Genomic DNA, 23,637 nt, shown 5'->3' on the forward strand with positions numbered 1-23,637 from the left:
TGCAAAACCCCAAACCCTCATCTCAAAAAATAGGGAAATGTTCGTACCCACCCAACTGGGTAGAACTAGCATACAAAAATAGAGGGGAACACTAGTTCTCAGCCTCCAAACAAATGGCTACCAAAAACAAAAGTAGAAATGAAGCCAAAACAATAAAATAGGAAAGCCCTACATCACAGCCAAAAGGGCAAAATGGGAATCTGAACCATAAAATAAATAGCCCACAGAAGTAGCTAAAAATCATAGCAATCCAAAGTTTTGCCTAGCTAGATCCAACAAGCTCAACCTCGCGATGATCCCATGCTCGTAGCTCCCACAATGAACAAAACAGTAAATCCTCATGAGAGGATTTTGGATTTTACTCTCCAACTTTCTAATTCAAAAGTGAGAAGTGAGGAATCAAATTTCTTCTTGGATATTTATCTCTTTTCAAGTGAATAATCGATTAGGGAAAATAACTAGCCAACCTAGTTAAACTCCGAATCAACCCAAACGAAAATAGGCTATTCCTACAAATAGGAATTCATATATGGAAAAGCTATTAGAAATTAAATTAAATCAATTAAAAGACCCAAAAATACATAAATTGCCTTAAAAAATTTCGTGACAATGCGAACCTCTAAATGCACAAACATGCTTACTGGTCCAATTACATAATGCAAATGAGTTTGAATTTAATAATCATTTAAAGGTTTAATTAAACAATTAAAATAAGGATACATCGACCAAACTAGGATGACATTGGTAAAATATGAATGGCTGAATCACTAACTCCATGTGCCACTTCCAGGGATATAAATCATGCACACTAAACAACATGATCAAGTGCAATCGCATATAATAACATAGCTGAATCAATAAATGCATTAAATCACCTAATTTAACTATTTATTTAATTATATTAAAATAATCTATTTACATCACTCACATTCACATAAAGCATAACAACAAAAGAATGAAGTAAATAACCATAGTATTAAATCCATCACATAACATAATTAGAGGTATGTCCAAATACCAAATAAACATATATCATCATAAAACACTGTCATCTCAAAATGGCATCATCATGCAATGTGATTAACTGAATAGTATAGTAGTCTAACATCTATGACACTAAAATCAAGGTATAACATCTGACTCTTAGGTCATCTCAAAAGTAAAACATAACATAAGTAACAAATATCTCTCAAATCAAAATATAACAAGATAAATTTCCACAGCACATAACCAAATAATCCAACATGGGCAAACCATTTCTAATCATTTAAGAATTTAATAAAGGTTGATTAAAGAACAACAAAAAGACACTTAAAACACATGAGTGAACACTATTGTAAACATGACTAAGCACTGCTACAAGAGCCTAGTCCAGTGTAGCATGGTAATAGTACACAGTGCAATCTCTACACACATCTCAAGATAATCACGGAACAACCTGATGATACCACATCGATCCTGGTAACCACTGGCACAAACCTCAGTGAACCATAAATCACAACATAATCTCATAAATCAGCCAAAAGCAAGATCAAAGCAACTGATACAGAAACATAAATCCAATCACCTCAATGGTGTAAACTACTCATGGTCACAATCATGATCCCACACAACAATAGATCAACAAGGTTGCATCCATCAGGATGACTTATAGAAGTCAAATGGGAGAGGCACTACATCATCCCCCCCAAAGACTAGGCTTACTCCTAGAAGCTTGCAATCCAAGAATAGAAACCAAATGCACCAAGAGAAAAATCAAAAGTGAGCAATAAGAATGACTAAACAACTCACCACAAGTTAAACCCAATCACTCCAACATTCTTAAACCATCTTGTCAACCCTCAAATAGGTCAACCACAAGAGAAAGGTGTCACACTGACACAAGGTCCTCTAACAAGGAACCTTCTAGGTGCTAGGAAAACCCATCTAGCCATAGAGTCAACAATACCAAGTAAGGAAAAAGCCACTCTACCTCGTCAACAAGTGCCCAACTAAACATGTACCTACCACATGACTGCAAGACAAGGTCAAAACACAACGCACTTCCAAAAAGAGTTAGAATCATGGGGAATAACCATCCCAAAATTCCCAAGAATACTATCATGTCACACATGAGCATCCTTGAATCCACGTAAACTCACCCTTAGAACAAAGTGGATGATAGTTTACCAACAAAATTACACACTCCAAAAGAATACTCACCACCAAGTGCAGGAGCACAATGCCTCTCCAAAGAAAAAAAGCTCAAAAACCACTGGGAACTAGGGTTACATAACCCAACCAGACAAGATATCACCTTTTCACAAGGTTTAAAGACTTTCGTTAGTGGACACAATCATGTAATGTCTATATACCAACTCATAAGATGGTAACCTATGTCCAATGATACCCTGTCCCTCCAGCACCATGCTAGGAATACCACACCCAACCCACTGCTAAACTCAATCTCCTGCCTCAAGTCAATGATCAATGAGAAAACTTGACTGAGACAATCCTTTAGAAGAAACAAGCTTAGGGAGAAAGAAATTACAGAGTATTAAGATTGAGAGGGAGTATCTCTCAACCTCTACAATTAGGGAATCTCACAATTCCACCAACCATCCAAATACTCATCTGAAAACACTAACTGAGCTAGTGGCATAACCATACTAGCCCACTCTTGAGAGAGAGAAAAGAATGTAGAGATGCACCAAATTCAACATCCAAAAAGGAGAACCTAGACTCATCAAAGAACTGAGTCACTCCCACATGACAAGGCAACATCAACCTCAAACAAGGAACACTCACAAACACACTTCACCTCAAAAGGGTGGGTTGATGCAATAGGAAACACACACACCCAAGCATGAACTCCAACAAGTACACAGTGTACACTAGAAAAGGTGCACTTCTCTAAATCATTCTATCCGAAGTTCTCCATAGATTGGAAAGCTCGAATGTCGACTTAGAGCTCCCTAGTCATGGAGTGCAAGGGGCATACAAATGAGTATATAGGAGCTCTCAGCTGAGCCTTAGAAATACAGCCCTTGCTAGTAAACCACAAAATGGGAGATTCTTTAGACAAGAGCAAGAGTGCTAGTGTCAAAGAACTCTTTAGATCATGCAATGCAAAAATGAAACTAAATTAGGATGAGATGCACAATGCAAGCTATGCTAACAATGAGATGGGAATGTTACAAATCCAACTATTAATCTATGTGATCTAATTATTTGCAAAGGAAACTACACTATCATGCAATATGATCTTAAGACTAATATGAAGGAAATGAGAGAATGAGACAAGGAAAAGAAGTTCTCCACAAAGGTCCAAAGAAACCTGTTAGAAAACCTGCAGCATAACAATATTCAAAATGAGGATGGATGCTTTGAGGGGAAAGCTCTCTCCCTTTTAAAGATGTACGGACGGTGGAGATCAAGATGAAGATGGTGGATGATCAATAGTTGAATTCAAAAATAGGAGTGATCCATGTGCACACACAAGTCAACCAATAGAATATAAGTTGACTTGTCACATAAGACAAAAAGTCTCACAAGCCTTTTCTTTTAATTGTAAAATAGAAAAAGGACTTTGTGTGTGCACTTTAAGTGGGTTAGAATAAAGGGGTCTTTTATTTAATTAAAAGGGGACATGTTCTTTTAATCAAATAATGAACTTAGGATAGCATAGTCAAACTATAGGTTATAATCAAATAAATTGATTATTAGCAAATTTGGTCTAGGTAAATGATTAAATTAATTTAGCCAAAATGCTGAGAAGGGGGCTAATAGTCTAGATGACCATTTTTAGGTGATTACACATAGTAGATTATAAAGACTAGATAACTCTTCCGTTATGAATAACATGAAGATTTAAACTTATCCAATGGCCATAAATATGATATGATTGAATTGGCCTCTACTCAAAAAAGGTACTTGAAACATCAATCAGCAACTCCAAAAGTTAAAAGAGTTACTTCTTGTTCCCCAGGTGAAACTTTGCATGAGCATAGTCTCATGCAAAGTTTCTCAGCAAACTAGGCATGAAAATGCAATGAACTAGGTGAGAAAGTGCATGACCACCAGTTTCTTGCACGAAAATACAAATAACCACAAAACTGTCTTCACTCCAGAGGCCATAACTTTCACATCCAAACTCAAATTGAATTCATTCAAAAAAGAAAAAAAAAAAGTCTTAAAGATATCGAAGAGGCTTATGACATGATGGAGCTAAGAGAGTTGTAAGATCTAAGATTTTAAGTCACCACTCAAGACAAAATGACAATCTTGGTTACCAAGACAAGCAACAGACGAAACATCCAAAACCACTCAAGAACACACATGCCCAGAACAACATAAGACATGGAATGAAAGGTAATCCACACACTAAAACCATCATTAATTCTCTTTCATAATTTCATTACTTAAATATAACATGAGCACTAATTCACAGTGAAATTGAAAGGTTTTCAAAGCAAGGGTTCAAGAGTCACCATAAAACAAGGACATAGCTTTCAATTTCTTTTCAACAATTAACATTACATTTACTCATCTTTTAAACCATCCAATTATAGTGACAACTTTAAATCTACCAAATACACACTAGCATGTTCTCCATGATATTATCCCTTGAACACACTACCAGAGGTTCAAGATGAACATGATGGAGTCACAACACACAATTGGGTAGTAGTTAAAACACATTCAGAATAGTCATCAAGAACCAAAACAAGAATACTAAATGGGGAAATTTTAAATTCCAATAGTAAATCACAAAAGAGCTCATTTCAACAATAATTCAAATGTGATAATTTTCACAAAGAGAGCAATAGAGAAAATTTGATGACTACTCCAAGAGAGGAAAATACTGAAAACCAATGCTAGCCCAACAACATGAGGAAAATACCTCCAGTCAAATAAAATAAGGAATCAATTAAATCAGATTACATGTGATGACTAAGAACAATCACACAAGAGGGATAGATCACCACACAATGCTAAGGAATACATCATCCTAGCAATGTTAGAGAACACACTCACACACATCAAGCAGTAAACCATTAGTAATCTCATGCATATGCAAACAACAATAATTTTCTTAATTATTTTTCCATGCACTACAATATTTAAATATCCATCAATTTAATGCAAATTTCCATGAGCTTAAGAAGAAATTAGATTGGGGACTTAAGTCATTAACCCAAAAGATCTAATACAACACTTACTTGCAATGATCACAATAAACACTCATTTCTCAATGAAAGGAACCATTTCATTACTATAATGATATAACATGGAATCACAAATAAGATTCATTTATTTACTTACAATTAGGAGAAACAAAAGAGGCATTTAAAGCCAACACATGGACACCAATTAGTGGTTCCATCCAAAAAGGTCACACACGCAACCAACCAAACAAAGGCACATCGATTCCACTAACAAAACTAGGAAGACTTGCTTCCTTCTCCACACATTAATCTAGTTGCATCTACTAGACAAGCAAGTCCATCACAACTAGATACCAAAGCAACAAAGATCATGACTTCTTAGCAAGACACTTGCACTCAACCAATGTAGCAACAACCATATAGGAAACATATACATAGAGATCCCAATGTTTGAACATGGGCTCTAATACCAAATGTAATGCCCTACTCAGAGATCCTTCAAACAAGGATTCAATTCAAGCCAAGATAGAAAAAAGATTTACAAGTATGAATGCACATGTCAACATCATACAGGGATCATACAGATCGTAATGGAAGACTTAACCACCATCCCGGCAACCAACAAATCTCCAAATGCCACAGTTGACCAAAATGACCAATGATGAAGAATGCATAATTGAATTCGAATCAAACACATTCCAAACTCAAAATGTGACACCGAAGGACTGAAGAACACCTAAGAGGGTATCCCAAACAACTCCAAAAAAGTTTGAATCAAACCAAAAAGTGCCTGCTACCTACCTGCTTAGGTCTTTGCAAAAATCTAGGTTATACTTTAATACAACACTAGAAAGTATCATGCAACATTTATAAAGAAGGAGGGTGACACTTTTAGGAACTGGGTGATACTTCTCTCGAAGGCATGCAATACTTTAAGGGTATTGTATGATAGTTCTTACAAGGAGGTATGATATTGGAAATTATCGCACGATATTTTTTCAAGAGGTGTGTGATAGAAGTAGGGGACACACGATACAATTTCAATGGGCATGTGATACAATATTGTATTGCACTGTGCTAATAAATGCTCACCCAAGAAACTTAAGAAAACCACTCTAAGGGTTAAATAAGGAATGAAATGGGAAAAAAAACCTCCACACTAGGGAGTACTAGATCCACAAAGATTGAGAAGAAAACACTCGAGTGCATAAACAACAAGATGCTATGAAATAGGAAGGAGGAACATCTATCCATCTAAACTAAAGCAGTAAAGAACGTACTGAAAGCAACATCACAGTGAACAGAAGTAACATCGTAATGTATAGAAATAACATCGCAATAATCGGACAACCAAACTAAGTATGTGGTTCCTCCCAACCATCAATAGCATCATAAGACCATGATGGATCCTAGCCAACCCCCGCATGTAACATCCCAAGCCACCAACCAGATCGTTGGTACTATCATAATAGGGATGTCACTACTAAAACATGCTACAATATAAGCATAAGGAAATCTAACATGCTAAATCAATAAGCAACAGATAATCCAATACAACAATTTACATCATCTTGTCATATGCTAAACATCATAATTTGAGAATGCATCAAATATACTAACATCATCTAAACATAATATCCAAGCATTCCAATGAAAGCATAAATCACAAGAAAGCATACTCTGGAACCCGAAGTATCAAGTAAAAACATCTAGCAATGGTCACACTAGGATAAAAGACTATCTCTCTACACCAGTCCCTAGCAGTGGTGAAGGTAGCTACACCTCCCAATCACATGGCACCCATAGGTCCACACCCATCATGCTGATGGAGATAATAATCCAACCACAAACACACATAAAGCACAACATCCATGGCTAACACTCATGCAAGACAGTATGATGACTGTAACCAAGAACTTAAGACAATGCAAGGAGTACAGGTCCTGGTTGACTACTCAATAGGCTACTAAGTAGGGGCTGACATCATGGAGAGTCTCTTGGCATCAACAAGCCCAAGCTCAAATCTGTGCAGATTCAACTCCATCAATGGAAGGCTCATACACTATGTAGATTCAACTCCCTCAACAGAAAGTTCATACACTGAAGCATTGTTTAATTTTATTATCTTTAGTTTTATTAACACTCACACATTTTATTTAGTTATCACTTACTTAAAACTTCCTTTGCCAACCCTATGGCATCATGACACTAGGCTACTAGATAGAAGCCCCCTCCATATGCTACCCTACCCTACCCATGCTCATCCTAAGACAAGTGCCCATGGGCATGCATACTCCCATCCCAACCCCAATGATCATAACTTCTGAAAGTACCATGAAAGATCAAGCCTTGCAAGTCACTCAACAAATGTGTGTGCACGTACTCATGTGTGGCACACCACTATCAAGAAGATCATAAAACAAGGACTGGATGAGAACACAATGCAAAAGATAACAACCAACTAAAAGCAACACAGGAGGATGGATTCTACATGAATCCTAAAGCCAATAAAACCATACATCATGAAATCACTCAACTAGCCTTAATCTGGGAGTATGGATTTTACATGACTCCCAATGATGCAACAAGACCAAACACCATGAACTCACTCATTCGGCCTCAATCTGAGAGTATGGATTCTACATGAATCCTAGTGTCCACAAAACAAAAGCAAGGTCAAAGAGAAACCATAACAATAGATATAAAAATCACTCAATCAAACATAGCATCGGGAGTACGAATCTGACATGCATCCCAATGCAAACACAAAAGTGCAACAAGGTTCTGACTGATATCCAAATGAATAATCCAAGTCCATGACCCAACCTGTACCAAGAAAATAGGGTGGCACACAAAATGAGGTAAAAATCCCAAAACTTTGGCAAACTTCAAAATTAAAACCCATTTGGCCTTTGGGTAGAAAAATCCCAAAAATTCAAAAATAAACAAGTTTAGACACCGTATGCAAAAATGGCTAGCATAATGGTGCAAAACCCCAAACCCTCATCCCAAAAAATAGGGAAATGTTTGTACCTGACCAACCGAGTAGAACTAGCATATAGAAATGGAGGGGAACACTAGTTCTCAGCCTCCAAACAAATGGCTACCAAAAATAGAAGTAGAAATATAGCCAAAATAATAAAATAGGAAAGCCCTACCTCATATCCAAAAGGGCAAAACAAGAATCTGAACCATAAAATAAATAGCCTGCAGAAGTAGCTAAAAATCATAGCAATCCAAGGTTTCTCCAAGTTGGATCCAACAAGCTCAACATCGCGACAATCCCATGCTCGTAGCTCCCATAACGAACAAAATAGTAAATCCTGATGAAGAGGATTTTGGGTTTTACTCTCCAACTTTCTAATTCAAAAGTGAGAAGTGAGGAATTAAATTCCTTTTTGGATATTTATTCACTTTTCAAGTGAATAATCGATTAGGACAAATAACTAGCCAACCTTGAATCAACCCAAACAAAAATAAGCTATTCCTACAAATAGGAATTCATCTATGGAAAAGTTTCCAAAAATTAAATTAAATCAATTAAAATTTTTGAAAACCCAAAAACACATAAATTGCCTTAACAACTTTCGCAACAATGTGAACCTCTAAATGCACAGACATGCTCACTGGTCTAATTACATAATTTAAATGAGTTTGGATTTAATAATCATCTAAAGGTTTAATTAAACAATTAAAATAAGAATACATAGACCAAATAGGGATGACATTGCTAAAATATGAATGGCTAAATCACTAACTCCATGTGCCACTGCCAGGGATATATATCATGCACACTAAACAACACGATCGAGTGCAATTGCATATAATAACATAGCCGAATCAATAAATGCAGTAAAGCACCTAATTTAACTATTTATTTAATTATATTAAAATAATCTATTTACATCACTCGCATTCGCATAAAGCATAACAACAAAGGAATGAAGTAAATAACCATAGCATTAAATCCATCACATAACATAATCAAAGGTATGTCCAAATATCAGATAAACAAATATCATCATAAAACACATTTTCATCTCAAAATGACATCATCATGCAATATGATTAACTGAATAGTATAGTAGTCTAACATCTATGATACTAAAATCAAACTATAACATCCAACTCTCAGGTCATCTCAAAAGTAAAACATAACATAAGTAACAAATATCTCTCAAATCAAAATATAACAAGATAAATGTCCACAGCACATAACTAAATAATCCAACATGGACAAATCATTTCTAATCATTTAAGCATTTAATAAAGGTTGATTAAAGAACAATAAAAAGACACTTAAAACACATGAGTGAACACCATTATAAACATAACTAAGCACTGCTATAGGAGCCTAGTCCAGTGTAGCATGGTAATAGTACATAGTGCAATCTCTACACACATCTCAAGGTAATCACAAAACAACCTCATGATACCACATCGATCTTGGTAACCACTAGCACAAACCTCAGTGAACCATATGGTCACAACATAATCTCATAAATCAGCCAAAAGAAAAATCAAAGCAACTAATACAAAAACATAAATCCAATCACCTCAACAGTGTAAACCGCTCATGGTCACAATCATGATCCCACACAACAATAGATCAAAAAGGTTGCATCCATCAGGATGACTTATAGAAGTCAAATGGGAGAGGCACTACAGCAACCTAGGGTACAAATCTACTGACACTAAAGTTTTCCACATGTTTGGATCCTTCCAAAAGAAACCAATGTAACAATAAGGAGATGGAAGGGGACACATTCTAGTATACTCACATTTGCACTTTTGAGTGAGTTCAGATCAGCCAAAACCCCTTAGTACAATAAACCCTAATCATAGGGTGATATTGATAAAGTGAGCTATGTAGTTAGTACATGAGATCAATCAAATTTTGAGTGACATGGTCATGAGACCACCATCTAATTCCAATTCTAGATCCCTACAATGTATTTGAAAGACCTAAGATTCCTCATTTTCTTCAGTGACCCTGGTATGACTTCATTATGTCATAGATTTAAATTTTGTAAGTAATTGGATTTATGTCCATATTTGTCTGATTTCAAATTTTGGTACTCTTAATGTTTTCTATTTTTGCCAATAGTGTGATGTGGGGCAATTTAGCCAACTGTATTATTGATGATTCTATTTTGCCTCTTGGTTATGTCTTTATTTCTTGATTAAAATTTTACTATTGTGGCCACTCTTTATTTCATGATTTCTAAATTTTTTGTTGGATGTTTCATCCTTGATGTCGAATTTAAATTGTGAGGCACTTTCTTTTAAAATTTTGTTGGCAAAAGTGACATATGATGGGCCTACCAAAAAGGGATTCCTAAGGATTAAGTGGATGTTTAATATTAGGGTTTGGGGTTATTAGTGAGAGTATTTGTGCCCCACCCTTTCCCAAGACTTCGAGAATAGGACTAGTGATATCTGTGGACTTTTATGAGCAATAAAATTGCACCCAAGCATACAACTAGATAAGGTTATGAGTTAACCTAATAAATTTTTAGATGCAAAAAGGTGCAAGTGTAGCAATGGACTGTTTAGTATCCTATCAAGAAATTAGTATACCATGGAAACTCTAAAGGAAAAGTGATTAACCCTACATAGAGAGCCAAGTTGTATTATAAGAAACCTCATTTGAGGGAGTCTACTATAGCTGTTACCTGATGAGTGGATATGTGGAATTTAAAATATTTTGTCATATTGTTATTATTAGAGATTCTATAAGTATTTTATACTAGATTAGAATGTTGTTTTTATGTGACCAATATTTCTTAAGATGTATTTGACCCTAGAAAATGTAACCATGTCAAAGTTTTGGATTGAACTTCACTTTTAGAATTGGTAATTTGGCAGATAGGTTATCATTCCTGTGTGAGTTATTAATTATTCTTTTTATAAGAATAAATCTTGGAATAAGTCTAGATAAGGTCTAGCATAGAATGAACATTTTTGTTGTGCGACTTCCAAGAGGAAGTTAAAGGCTAGTGGGGGAGGATGTAAGATCCCTCCTCATATGTAATTGTTCAATATGAATTCCTCTGTTGAATTTGTTGTAGGAGATTAGAATGGATATGAAGTAATGTTTTGTGTTGTGAATGTCCTAATGAAATTTAGAGTAGTTGATACATCCATGTTTAAATACTCAATGATTCAAGAACTACTACATCATCTTGACTGTTTAAAACATTAAAATTTCACTAACGATGATATGAGGCATTTTCACCTGATGATAAGGGTGTTGATTTTGGTACCTCGATGTTTAAGTTTTATGCTTTCAAATAGTTTAGTATTTCTTAACTGGCGATGTTTATGGTGTTAGGTATATGCATGTCAAATGATGATTATTCTAATATTTTAATCTAAATTAATGAATAAGATATCTTATATTGATTATGTGATTTCTGATGATTAAATGTGAGTAGAAATGAATTAAATAGCTAATTATATGAAAGATTCATGTTTTGACTTTTGTAACTATCGAGATAGGTTTTGAATATATGCATGTGATTTTCTTGAGCTACTAATGTGTGCAATGAGTGTGTAGGATATTTTAGTCGAGAAATCTAACAAGGAAACAAAACTAAACCCTATGTATAGTTTGTGAAAACTAGGGTTGAATCTAATGAAATATGTAGACATCGTTGTTTTTATGTTATTTGTATTGTGAAATGAATGAATGTATCATTTTGTAATCATTAAGTGTTAATATTTTGTAACAGTAATTTTTTAGTGTTGCTTGACACTCATGAATTGTATATGCATTTCAGCATGATAGTTAGGGTTAACTGAGTAACCTATAGATCTAAGTTGGACCAGGTTAGTGACCTTTTTGCTAATTAGTTAATAATTGAGATTAATTACTCTAATCAAGATTAGTGAGTAATCTACATTTTTGGAAGTTGCTAGAAAGTCCTAAAATTTTCAAGCTTTTTGTTAGGTCCCTTATTAGTCCTAGGAGCCAAAAATTATGAAAAATAAGTACCTAAGGGGTATGGGTATGGGTTGGGGGCATTTTTCACCCCCCTAGCCCCTTTTGTTGACTTTTATGGTCACTCAAATATCATATTTTTGCTTTATTGCGAAAATTGAATGTTTTCATCATGAGTTGGATAACTTTAACTCCACCTTGAGGTTAGCCTTATGTCTAGTTGAGTTAGAAGACTCTAGAACATTTAAGCAAGTTGGGGAGTTATTCCATTTTGAAGGTGGTTGAGTTTAGGATCTTATTTAGAGGCAAATTTGAGAGGGTTTGAGTGTTCACCCAACCTTTAGTCTTAGAGTACAATTCAGGATTGTAGGAGAAGGAGAACAAAGGGAATGCTCATCTCAAATTGTTCAATTGCCATAACCCAATTTTGAAGGTAGGAATCCCTCAGCTCATTTTGTTCATGTTTTGTTTCATGCTTAAGTTATTTTGTTTGCATATGTGTGTTTGTGTGTGTGTTGAGCATGTTTAGGAGGGATTGAAATAAGTTTTCTTAAATGTTTTTCCTTTGTATTTTGCTTTGAATTTTGAAGGGATTATATGGGTTGTATTGGCATTACTCACCCTCAGATAGGGCTAAAGTGGCCATGTAAGGGAGGAGATCTTTAGTTGAACTCCGACAGTGTAGAGTCTCTTCTCAAGATGAGAAGAGGGGACCTCATCGGGCATTATGGCCCCCTACTCATTAGCACAAACTACGTTTTGAATTTTGGAATGTAAGAATGGAAGAACGAAAGTTCTTGAGTTTTTAGCCCCGAAAGGCACTTGTAAAGGTGTTGTGTCTAACATCTCTTTTCGAAAAAATCCACCTTTTCCCTAGTCTAGTTCAATGTCGAACCTGTTGTGCAAACTGGGATGGTAGTGATTTTGTCTTCATGTTATGATTGGTTGTCTCCCTGGTAGTTTTTGTTCTCTCCATGATCACTGTGATGTAATGCAGACTTCGTAATGGATCCCTTATTAAGGGCCAAGAAAGAAATTCAAAATTGTTAATGAATTTTAAATATGTTGGTAGTTTTCCCTCGGGATAATAATCCTATGTAAAAGTGTTATATTTAAACTTCTTGTTAAAATGGCAATGATGTTGGGTTTTCTTCCTGGTTCTTTCCTGACAGAGCCTTTGAATCAGGTAGTTCAATAAAAAAAAATGAGTAGTATTCCTTCATATGAGTTCTTCTTTTAATTCAGTAATATGCATGTGTATTGAAAAATAGATAAAATGGTGATATACAATTATGTAAATTTTAAGTTCAAATATGTTAACGAAAAATTTATGTTATGTTTGGAACTTCGATTCATTTTCATGATTATTAGGAGACAAAATAGTCTTACATTGTTGCTAAAACAAATTATTCAACCCCTTTGTTTAACTAAATATTTAGTAAATTCAATTAGAAAAGAAAAATATAAACCTCCTTGTTATAAAATTAATTTGCATAGAAAATCCACACTTAGGGGAAAAAGAGGCTTGAGCAAAAAATATATATACCTCCAAGAGCAAAAATGCTCACTAGATTTTGTATGGGAAAAAAATTAATCATTCCTTTTTTTTTAACAGATAATCTTAAGATTCTTCAAATATCCTTTTTGAATTTATTTAGATATTATTTACTTTAAATAAAAAAAGAAAACAACAAAAAAAAAATATTATAAAAAAAAATATCCTAAAGTCTCAATTACAAAACTTTATGACATAAATCCCTACCACTTGCTTATATTATTTCCTCCTACACTGGACACCTTTTTACCATCTGACATATGCATGAATGTAGGCATGGGAAGTAGATTTCATAAAGTTGTTTAAGTAAAATAAAAAGGGGTTAGATCATGTATTAATTGTGCCTTGGAAGATCTTTTTAAAACTTAATTTTCACCTTCCTCCTTACTGGCCAACCCCTTCTCCATCTTGGATGGATGTATACTTTTTGGAGGAGCAGATTTAGTTTCAAAAATAATAATTTAAACTTGCCACCTTTTACCTTTCTGAAGCACCCATTTTGGGGGCTTTGTCAGGCACGTGGAAGGAGGAAAGGACTTGCTGGGTTAGTGTACTAGCACATTGGGAAACACCTTGGAGTTAGGTGTGTAGGGTTTTGGGAATGTAGTAAATGTTATAGGTGTGGGTTAAGAATTAAGTTAGTTGTTAGGTTAGTGTAATTTTAGATTTTTGTTAGCTTTTTTTTAGTTATATTTTAATATTGTAGTTTAGTGTTAATTTTAAATTATAATGTTTAATAGTTTTTAATTAGTAATGGTTAATTTAGAATTTAGTTTTAAGTATTAAATTAGAATAGGTTAGTGGGGTGTTAAAGTAACTGTTTTTTATTATCACTTAGTTTTTGGTTAGTAATTTGAATTAATTTTTAAAATTTATGTTTATGTAATTTAATGTATATGTTTTAAATATTAGAATGTATTTAAAGTGTTAGTTAAAGTCATTAGTTATAATTCACTTTTAGTTGTAGGATATTGTAGTTAGTAATGATTAATTTATAATTTAATTTTAAATTAAATATAGTTAGTAATGATTAATTTGGAATTTAGTTTTAAAGTAAGTACAATTAGTATTAGTTTTTAAATATTAATATAATTGGTATTTAGATTTTTGTATAGTGTTAGTTTAAAAGTTAATTTAGTATAATTTGGTTGTAGTTTAAGTATGTCTTTTGTAATGTTTTTTTTAAAATTAGATTTTAGTAATTTTTTTAATTAGATAATGTTTATTACATTAAAGTTAATAATGGTCTAGATATTTTAAAAAGTTAGTTGTATATTATATGTTAGAAGGATAAGATAGTATTTAGAGTTATGTTATAGTTAAAATTCTAGATTAAAAAAAATGTTTAAATTTGTTTATTTTATTATATTAAAGCTTAGAGTTAGATTCTAAATTTTTTATGTTGTTTAAGTTATTAAGATAAGGTTAGTAGTTAGTGAGAGGATTACAATTTATTTTTGTTGGTGTAAATAAGTATTTACTATTTACACTTACTTAAGTTTACTTAGGTTAATGCATATTTATTATTATTTATTTATTAGCCACCTAAGAGTATGCGTACTCTTGTGAGTTGTCATGTTGACAACATAGGAGTTTCCACCTCTTTTATGCATATGGTGTCTACAACACAGGAGTTAGCACACTAACTAAACACATGGTGTCTACAACCTTGTCATTCTTATCCACTCATGTAGAATGATGGATAAGGCAATTGCTTAGTTGTCGTGATGCTTATCTCCTAGTTCTTTCTAGATACATTCTAGGTGCTTCTTAAGAGGCCTTTATATATAGGCACTCCTAGTGTGTACATTCAACACATCACATATTGAATAGATTGAACATACTGAACAAAGCAATGTATTAGGACATACTCTAAGTAATTGATCATATCCAGTTTTGGTTTATAGATGTGCTTGTGTTGAGTTCTAAGATCTTGGATGAATCTTTCCCTAAGGAAAATTCTTACATGGTATCAGAGCTATACCAAATTCTTACATGGTATCAAAGCTCTTGGAGATTTTCTCATCACATAGCTATTTGAGACCGTTGTTGCTTTAGCACTTCAGCCTAAATCTAGAGTACTATAGAAATTGGAAGTTTCTAGAGCTAGATCCGACCTCGCCATTGTGTCTGGAATATTGATTCAGTGAAAATCAGCTATAAAGTTGCCTACCCTAAGCCAAAGTCGATCATGAGGCAAAAAAATTTTGCAAATCAACACCCAAAGGACTGATTTGCAGCATTGGTATGATCATTTTAGATCTGTACATTTAATTTTTAGATCTACATTTTTTTTATTTGCATCTTTGCTATTTTTTCAAATCTACATTATTTTTTAGAAATTTTTTGGCCATAGGGCCATAGGAGAGATTTTTTGTAGGTGAAGATTGAAGCTTGTTGGTGCAAATCAGATATTTGCATCACATTTAGAAGGTCCAAAAACCCCCCAAATTGGATTTTGTTTCATCCAAATCAGACATTTGAGGCAAAATCTAGAGCCATTTGATTTTTGGAGGTGTGGCGGCGATTCAAAAAAAATAATAGCAACAACAATTTTCAAACAACAATATCTCCCTCATATGAACTTCTTTCTGCAAGAATTTTTTTTTGTTTTGGGGTAGAATTTTGTGATCTATGCATTGTTGCAAGTGTTTTGAGATCTTTGTTTTTGAATTTTTTTGCAACTTGCAAATCCCAATTTTTGCCATTTAAAATGCTTAGTACGGGCTCATCTAGACTCCAAATCAGGTTCCATTTTTCTTGAATGTGCATTTTTTTGTCTACTTTCCAAATTTGTAATTAGATTATAGGGTCTATGGATAGAAATACTTCTTTTAGAAATAGGCCCTAAATTGGCAAGTGGTTATCAAGTGCTTAAATCATACATTAGGGGGGTTTCTTTGATTTATTATTTTTTGATTCTTTGGGGGTTCATTAATTGATCTCATGAAAGAGTTTTGTTTCACATGTTGGCATGGAGTTAGATCCAGATTGACAAAAAGAAACTATCACAAATCAAGTGATACACTCCTTGATCATCTAAGAAGTTGAGAGCATAGGGAAGTATTTCCTTATTTATGTTCCAACAAATTGATCTCTAACACTGAAGAATAGCCACTTGTTCACAGACTTTTAGTCATCATTTGTTCTAGTCTCTCTTCTTTTGATTTTTATAATGTGGTTGCCAAGTTATGGTATCCATATGATCTTTGGATCTATCTTTGGGAGTTGTATGGAGATCCAAATATTCCTCCATTCCTAGAAGATCTTTTACCTCCAGTTGTAGCTCACTCCTCTTCAGATGAGATCACACCTCTAGCTCTTGTTGCTCAATTTGATCTTGTTCCAGTCATAGATGCTTCAAATTCAGTGCAATAGGACCCTTTATGTCTTCCTACTCTACCTTCATGCGACAACTTCCTTTCTGTCATTACAATCTTGTTCGTGGAGTCTCACATTGAAGATGTGGGAGACACTATTTATGATATTCATCTTCTCTTTGAGGGAAATACTTCATCCTTTGCTATAGTGATAGATTCATGTACTTCAGCACAATAGGGTCCACTCTGTCTTCTAGGTGATGACTTCTTGTCTAATATTTTAGCTTTATCCTTGGAGTCACACATAGTAGATTTGGAAGACTTCTTTGATGTTTTACCACTTCTCTTTGCTGAGGATGATCCTTCTATAGTTGTGAGGGTCCACTCTGACCCTCATGTCCATTCTCTACATGATCAATCTTTCTGGGCTGATGTGATTGTGGATACTTATGTATAGCATCTGCAAGTGGCCTCTTTTTCATTTGAGAAGATTGTTGGTTTTTTGAAATAGGTTCTACATCACTCCTTGTTCGATCTGCACTTCTTCTCAATAGTTTTGGAGGAAACCATTATCAACATTGACACAGGGGCACTTGAATAGGTTTTAGATACCTTACATCATTGAGATTCCTTCTCCATACAGGGCACACATCTCCTTTGTACCCTTACACTTGTTTCTTCCAAAGGGGAGGAACATCATTCAATAGTCATGGATTAGCTTCTTCATTGGAGCATTTCTCACTGGTTGGCACACTATTTTTAGAGGGGGGACTAACTCATCTCCTTATTCTCTTTTTTGGGGAGGATTTTTTCTTCTTAGGGGGTTTTGTCCTTCTCTATTTTTCTCTTGTATATACTAAATGTATGTCATACTAAATGTATGTCATAATGGGGGGGGTGTTTCTTGATTACTCCATCCATCCATGCATCCCTTTTCATCTATCTTTTTGGGGAGGGTTTTTCCTATGAGGTTTTCCCTCTTTCTCCACTTTATGAGAGACTGCATATCATTATGTACATGGGTACCTAACATGGCCTAGTAGCCAAGACCCATCATGCATTTCATCCTAGTTTTTGTAAGCTTAAGGGCATTCCCCTAAGTTGCACTTAAGGGGGGGTGTTGGTGTAAATAAGTATTTACTATTTACACTTACTTAAGTTTACTTAGGTTAATGCATATTTTTTATTATTTATTTATTAGCCACCTAAGAGTATGTTTACTTTTGTGAGTTGTCATGTTGACAACATAGGAGTCTGCACCTCTTTTATGCATATGGTGTCTACAACACAGGAGTTAGCACACTAATTAAGCACATGGTGTCTACAACCTTTTCATTCTTATCCACTAATTGAGAATGATGGATAAGGCATGTGCTTAGTTGTCATGATGCTTATCTCCTACTTTTGTCTAAAGACATTCTTGGTGCTTCTTGAGAGGCCTTTATATATAGGCACTCCTAGTGTGTACATTCATCACATCACATACTGAATATACTAAACATACTGAATAGAGCAATGTATTAGGACATACTCTGAGTAATTGATCATATCTATTTTTGGTCTGAAATTGTGCTTATGTTGAGTTCTATGATCTTGGGTGAATCTTTCCCTAAGGAAAATTCTTACATGGTATCAAAGCTATACCAAATTCTTACAATTTTTAATTATTACTCATTTACTATGAGTTGAAAATTACTATGTAATAATAGTTAGATATATCTTTATTTATATTGTTATTTGAATAATTTTAAATATATTATTTTAAAATTAATGTAAAATGAAACAAATATCAAAATTGATTTGTTAACAAAATTTTAATTTAACACTCTATTCCTACTCATTGATTATAAAGTTAAGTGGAAAGTCAAGTTATTGATCGGAGAACCTATTATGTAAGGTATGAAATCATATTTTAAGGGGGGGAATATATAAGAAGGACAAGTTGTAATAGATGATTAATGTAATGTTACTTTACTATTTTTGACAAGTTTTTGATACTTAGCCAATTTTCCCTATTTTGTTGCCATCAGTGCCAAAGGGGGAGATTGTTGACAACTGGCTAATGAAGATATGAAATTATTGTCATTTATGGAAACACATGATATACATGCTTATAGGAAACCTTAGAAATAAAGATACTTAGCTTTTGATACTCAAAAAATTATTTATGTGAATTTGGTTTATAGCAGCGTATTATTTTGTATGTAACTTGTTACTGACATCATATTATGACTAGAAAAGTTAGGTGGAGATTGTATAAATTTTTATGATAACATGTATAACCTCATAAATCAATATGGACTGTACAAAAAAGTGATATTTGTGTTTTACCAATGAAATAGGAAAGCAGAATTAAAGGAAGGAATTATTTTGTTTACAAAATAATTATTTGACTAATTAGGGTCAACATCCTAGATGTTTATTCTAAGTTGGAAAATTCTATTGTTGTATTAGCTAACCTAGTAGAAATTTGTGTAAAGGCATGGTATTTATGAAAAGGACATCTTGTGAATTCAAAATGTGTAATGTGCAAGTTGTGCAAGTATTGTGATATGCAAACTTTTTGTGAAAGCAATATATGCAAAGTTTTGAGAAGCTATTTTTGTGATCTGAGATCAAGCTAAAGATTAGAGATCAATCAAGGAAGAAGTTACCATATCTATATTCTAGAAGTCTAATTACTTTTTTGGCCAATGAGTTCTTCTTGTAATTGGAAATGCATGTTTGGGCAATGGGCTCATCTTGCATTTACTATACTGCAACTCCTAATAGGGTTGGTACAACTCTTAATAGGGTTGGAATCTCCTAACAAGGATTCAAAGTCTCCTAATAGGGACTCTCTATACTAAATTTTCTCATTGACTCCTAACAAGGTCCATACTCTAACAAGGAACTTATATATCAGTATATTATCTAGTGGGTATCATCCCCACTAGGGTTTTCCCTTGGCCAGGGTTTCCCTAGTTAACAAAATATGGTGTTATGAGTTATCATTATGCATGGTTACTATTACTATTTAGCATTACTTTATTACTTTTTTATATATGTTTCAAAGTGATTAATAATATATAGTTGGTGACTAAAGTTTGTAGATTACTTATTCACCCCCCTCCACCCTCTCTTAGTAATTCTTATTTCTAATAGAATTGTTGGCACCTAAATTTTCACCCTATCAAACTACAAGAGAAATTTGATAATTTAGGCCAACATTGGGACAGCCAAAGGCTATGGGTAACCTATCAATGGCTGAACCTCTAGATTCTAGGCCGGCTCCTTTATGGGAAATCACCTGATTGATTCTTGTAACACTACTTTCTTGCTGAGAAAAGGGTTAAGGAAGATTGCAAAATGGAAAAAGTAAACTACTTCCTAAAAGGTGATGCACCAAATATGTTTAAAGAAAGGTTTCAATGAATAACAACCATTCCACCATTAATATACAGGAAAAATACTAATAAGCACTCAAACTTTATATTGGCCTGCAATAGTGTTTCACATTAAGGTTTTGATTCTCACTCATTAAGAAAAATAAAAAAATTCAACTTAATAAGATGAAAATTAAACAAACACAAAAGGTGACCTACAGACAAAATACACTCCAGTGACAGGGTAAAAATTAAGACATATTTTAGCAAGGAACCCTTGGATTCATAGACTAACCTATCAAATCAAAAGAACTACACAGTACCACAGAAAAATATTGAGGCTCGAAAATCTTTTCCAAAATGAACCTGTAAAATGTTTGTCATATATTTAACTTTTCTTCAAAAATAGTTACAGAAAAAACAATAACAATACTCAGGATAAAATATCACTCAATACTATTTTGCATAACTTAGAACTAACTTCTAATGAGCTCTAAAACTCATTAAGTACCAAACCCAACCCCTTGGGTTGTATGCAGAATGATAGCCTCCAAAATAGGGCTTAGAAACATCCAAAATGAAGTCCAATAAAGTCTAAGACTTCATTAACTCATAACTGCACCCCATCACTCATCAAAACCACCCAAAAAATGCTCTAACAAGTCATAAAGAGCTATAAACTAATAGTGAAAAGTCAAATTTGACCTCCACACTTCCTTCTAAAAAGGTTCCTCATGTTTCCAACTTTAACCTTTTCAATCAAGACCATAAATATGGAATTGATTCAATTCTTCTCTTTTTGTATTTAAAATAGAAAAATATATATTTAATGACTTATAAAATTGTCATTCAAATACATCTTCTTTACAATGTGACATATATATGCAAAAAGAAAAAAACAAATTAATTACCCATAAGGTATTGAATAAAACCTTTTCCTTCTCTTAAATTAAACACAAAGTTTCAAAAACATAAAAATCCTATCAAATACCCTATGGACTTCAAAAGATCTTTCAAAATGACAAAGGGTATAATATGTTAAAGAAAACCTATGTTATTGTTTTCTCATTCTAGGATTTTCAAAGTAGAAGGAGGAGTGAGGGTTTCATCAGTCATTTTTGGTGGAAATTTGATGGTTCTTGCACTAGCGTCGTGTTTAGAGTGGACCTTCTTCACATCATTTGATCTTGATCCATTGTTGGCCTTTGTTCTATCTTCCATTATAGATGTAACTAAAAGTAAGAACTTAATTTCAGTTTTTGTTTTACTGTTGCTGTTCTCATGCTGTCTTTTTGCTGGAGATTCATTTTTGCTAAAACAAGACACTATTATAGATGTAAACGTGTGACAGGAACAACATTTTTGTAAGAAAAAACCAGATGGATTCTGTATGAGCAAATTCTTACTGGCTGCCTGCAAGATATTAAAGTCACTATTATGAACACTTCTAAAACCTTATCTGGGTTTTCATGTAGTTATATCAGCACTTAATTTTTTTCTCTACTAATTCTTCAAACCCGTATGTAGCTGCATGTTGAATACATTTTTTTTTTTAGTATGTAGCTGCTCGTCCTTAGGCATGTTCCTAGTCTTTGTTTCTTGGTATCAGGTCTAAATCTACCTGGTATGTTCTTTGCCAAAAAGAACACCAATAAGATGGTGACTCTGCTAGGGAGTCATGAAGAAATTCATTGATAAAAGGACAAAGATCTCTAGTGTAATATTTTTTAGTCTAGAAATTTGCATACTTAGTTTTGTATGCAAGGTTTCATGTTTTCCAGTCAAGAATCTATTCTTTCACTTTATTAAGGGTGTGATGTTCCAAGGTTGTGTGTGAGTTTTCAAATACCTGTTATAAATTTTGGACCAGCTTGTTGTCTTATGCAAGCTAGGAAAATCTTTTCTCATTTAATGAGTGGTGACTCTAAAGTATATCTCTACACCAGTGTAACTTTTTGAAGTGAAGGGTATTGTGAAAATTGCAACAGTTTGAATGCAGCTTTGAAAAATTTATCTCAGGGCCTTGGCAATGGTTGAAAGAAAAGGGTGATGTTGTGCAAGGGTTACTAAATCAAGCATGATTTTAATCTGTTGTTCTTTACAGCATTGAAGAAGTTAGCAAGCATCGCGGTTAAGGTATTTTCCTCTTTCTTGAATTTCTTTTTCAAGAAAGTAAGTTATATAAAAGTTTTCTCCATCAAGTGATTTTAAGCACTATGTAGGAGAAGTGTTTTATGTATCTCAATATATTCTGTGAAGGATTGTTCCAGAAAGTGTATTTACATCTTGGAATATGTTTGGAGATTTGAGTTGGTAGATAAATTTTTCAAATCTACTGCAAGTTTTAAATCTAGAAAGATATTTGGTGAAGTTGTTAGTTTGCAAGAGATGGCAAATTTCTGTTCACCTAGTATGCAGTCCATTGACCAAAATTGTAGATCATTTTCTACCAAGAGATACATGCCATTATGTTTGGATGGTATCTATGGTTTCCCTAATGTCATCCATGATGATATTAGAAAGAATTTGTCTAAATTCAGTGGAAACCATAATGTTTTAGCTAGTCATCATGTTCAAGTTTTTAGTGACTTGATGGGTGACTATGAGATTTGATGGGGACACAACCCAAGAACAGAATGGACACAATAGAAAAGGGAAATTGTATTAACTGAAAAATAAGCTAGTACCTTCAGTATAGAGAAAATAAACTTCAAAACATGCCCTAAGGGCTTATAATAGCATAAATGTGGAGATAATTTCTCCTTTCAGTACCTCCTCTCAAACTCCACTCCGAACTGCCTTTTACAATGCCAGAAATCTCCTTAAATAGACCCCGAAGGGTTAAGGACTAGGAGTACATTCTATAAAGTGCTAGTAGGCATCCACCAACCAAATAGAAGGTTCCAGAAGCTGCGTTAGAAGTCGGCGCAAATCTAGAAGAATCCAAAAACGGTAACTGAACTTTCGGGAGGCATAACTTTTGAACCGTACCTCCGATTGACGAACCGTTTACATTTCTGGAAAGCTCTCAAAGAGCTCTATAGCCCTGTGGACAAAATTTTCTCATCCCCCATTTTCAACCCTTTTTGAGGTAATTTAATGCCCCTAACCTGACTTTGAAGCATTCTTAAGAGGTCTCCAAAACTTGAAAAACTGCAATAACTTTCAAACCGTGGGGCCTTTTGACCTAATTCTTTTTTTGGAATGCTCTAAATCACAATTACATTCATCTGGCCAATTCACACCTTCTAGTTTACCAAAATGATGGCTCAATTACATGCTCCTATTTTTTTGGGATTTTCTAGCA

At 33.9% G+C, this 23,637-nt stretch overlaps 1 pseudogene; it reads left to right on the forward strand.

The window, feature by feature from the left end:
- The window catches only part of LOC149535040 (protein NRT1/ PTR FAMILY 8.2-like), a 70,241-nt pseudogene that overhangs the window by 45,314 nt on the left and 1,290 nt on the right, over positions 1-23,637 (forward strand).

The sequence above is a fragment of the Cupressus sempervirens genome, chromosome 10, assembly GCF_028749045.1.
Source record: "Cupressus sempervirens isolate cs-2001-9-10 chromosome 10, ASM2874904v1, whole genome shotgun sequence".
NCBI lineage: Eukaryota > Viridiplantae > Streptophyta > Pinopsida > Cupressales > Cupressaceae > Cupressus > Cupressus sempervirens.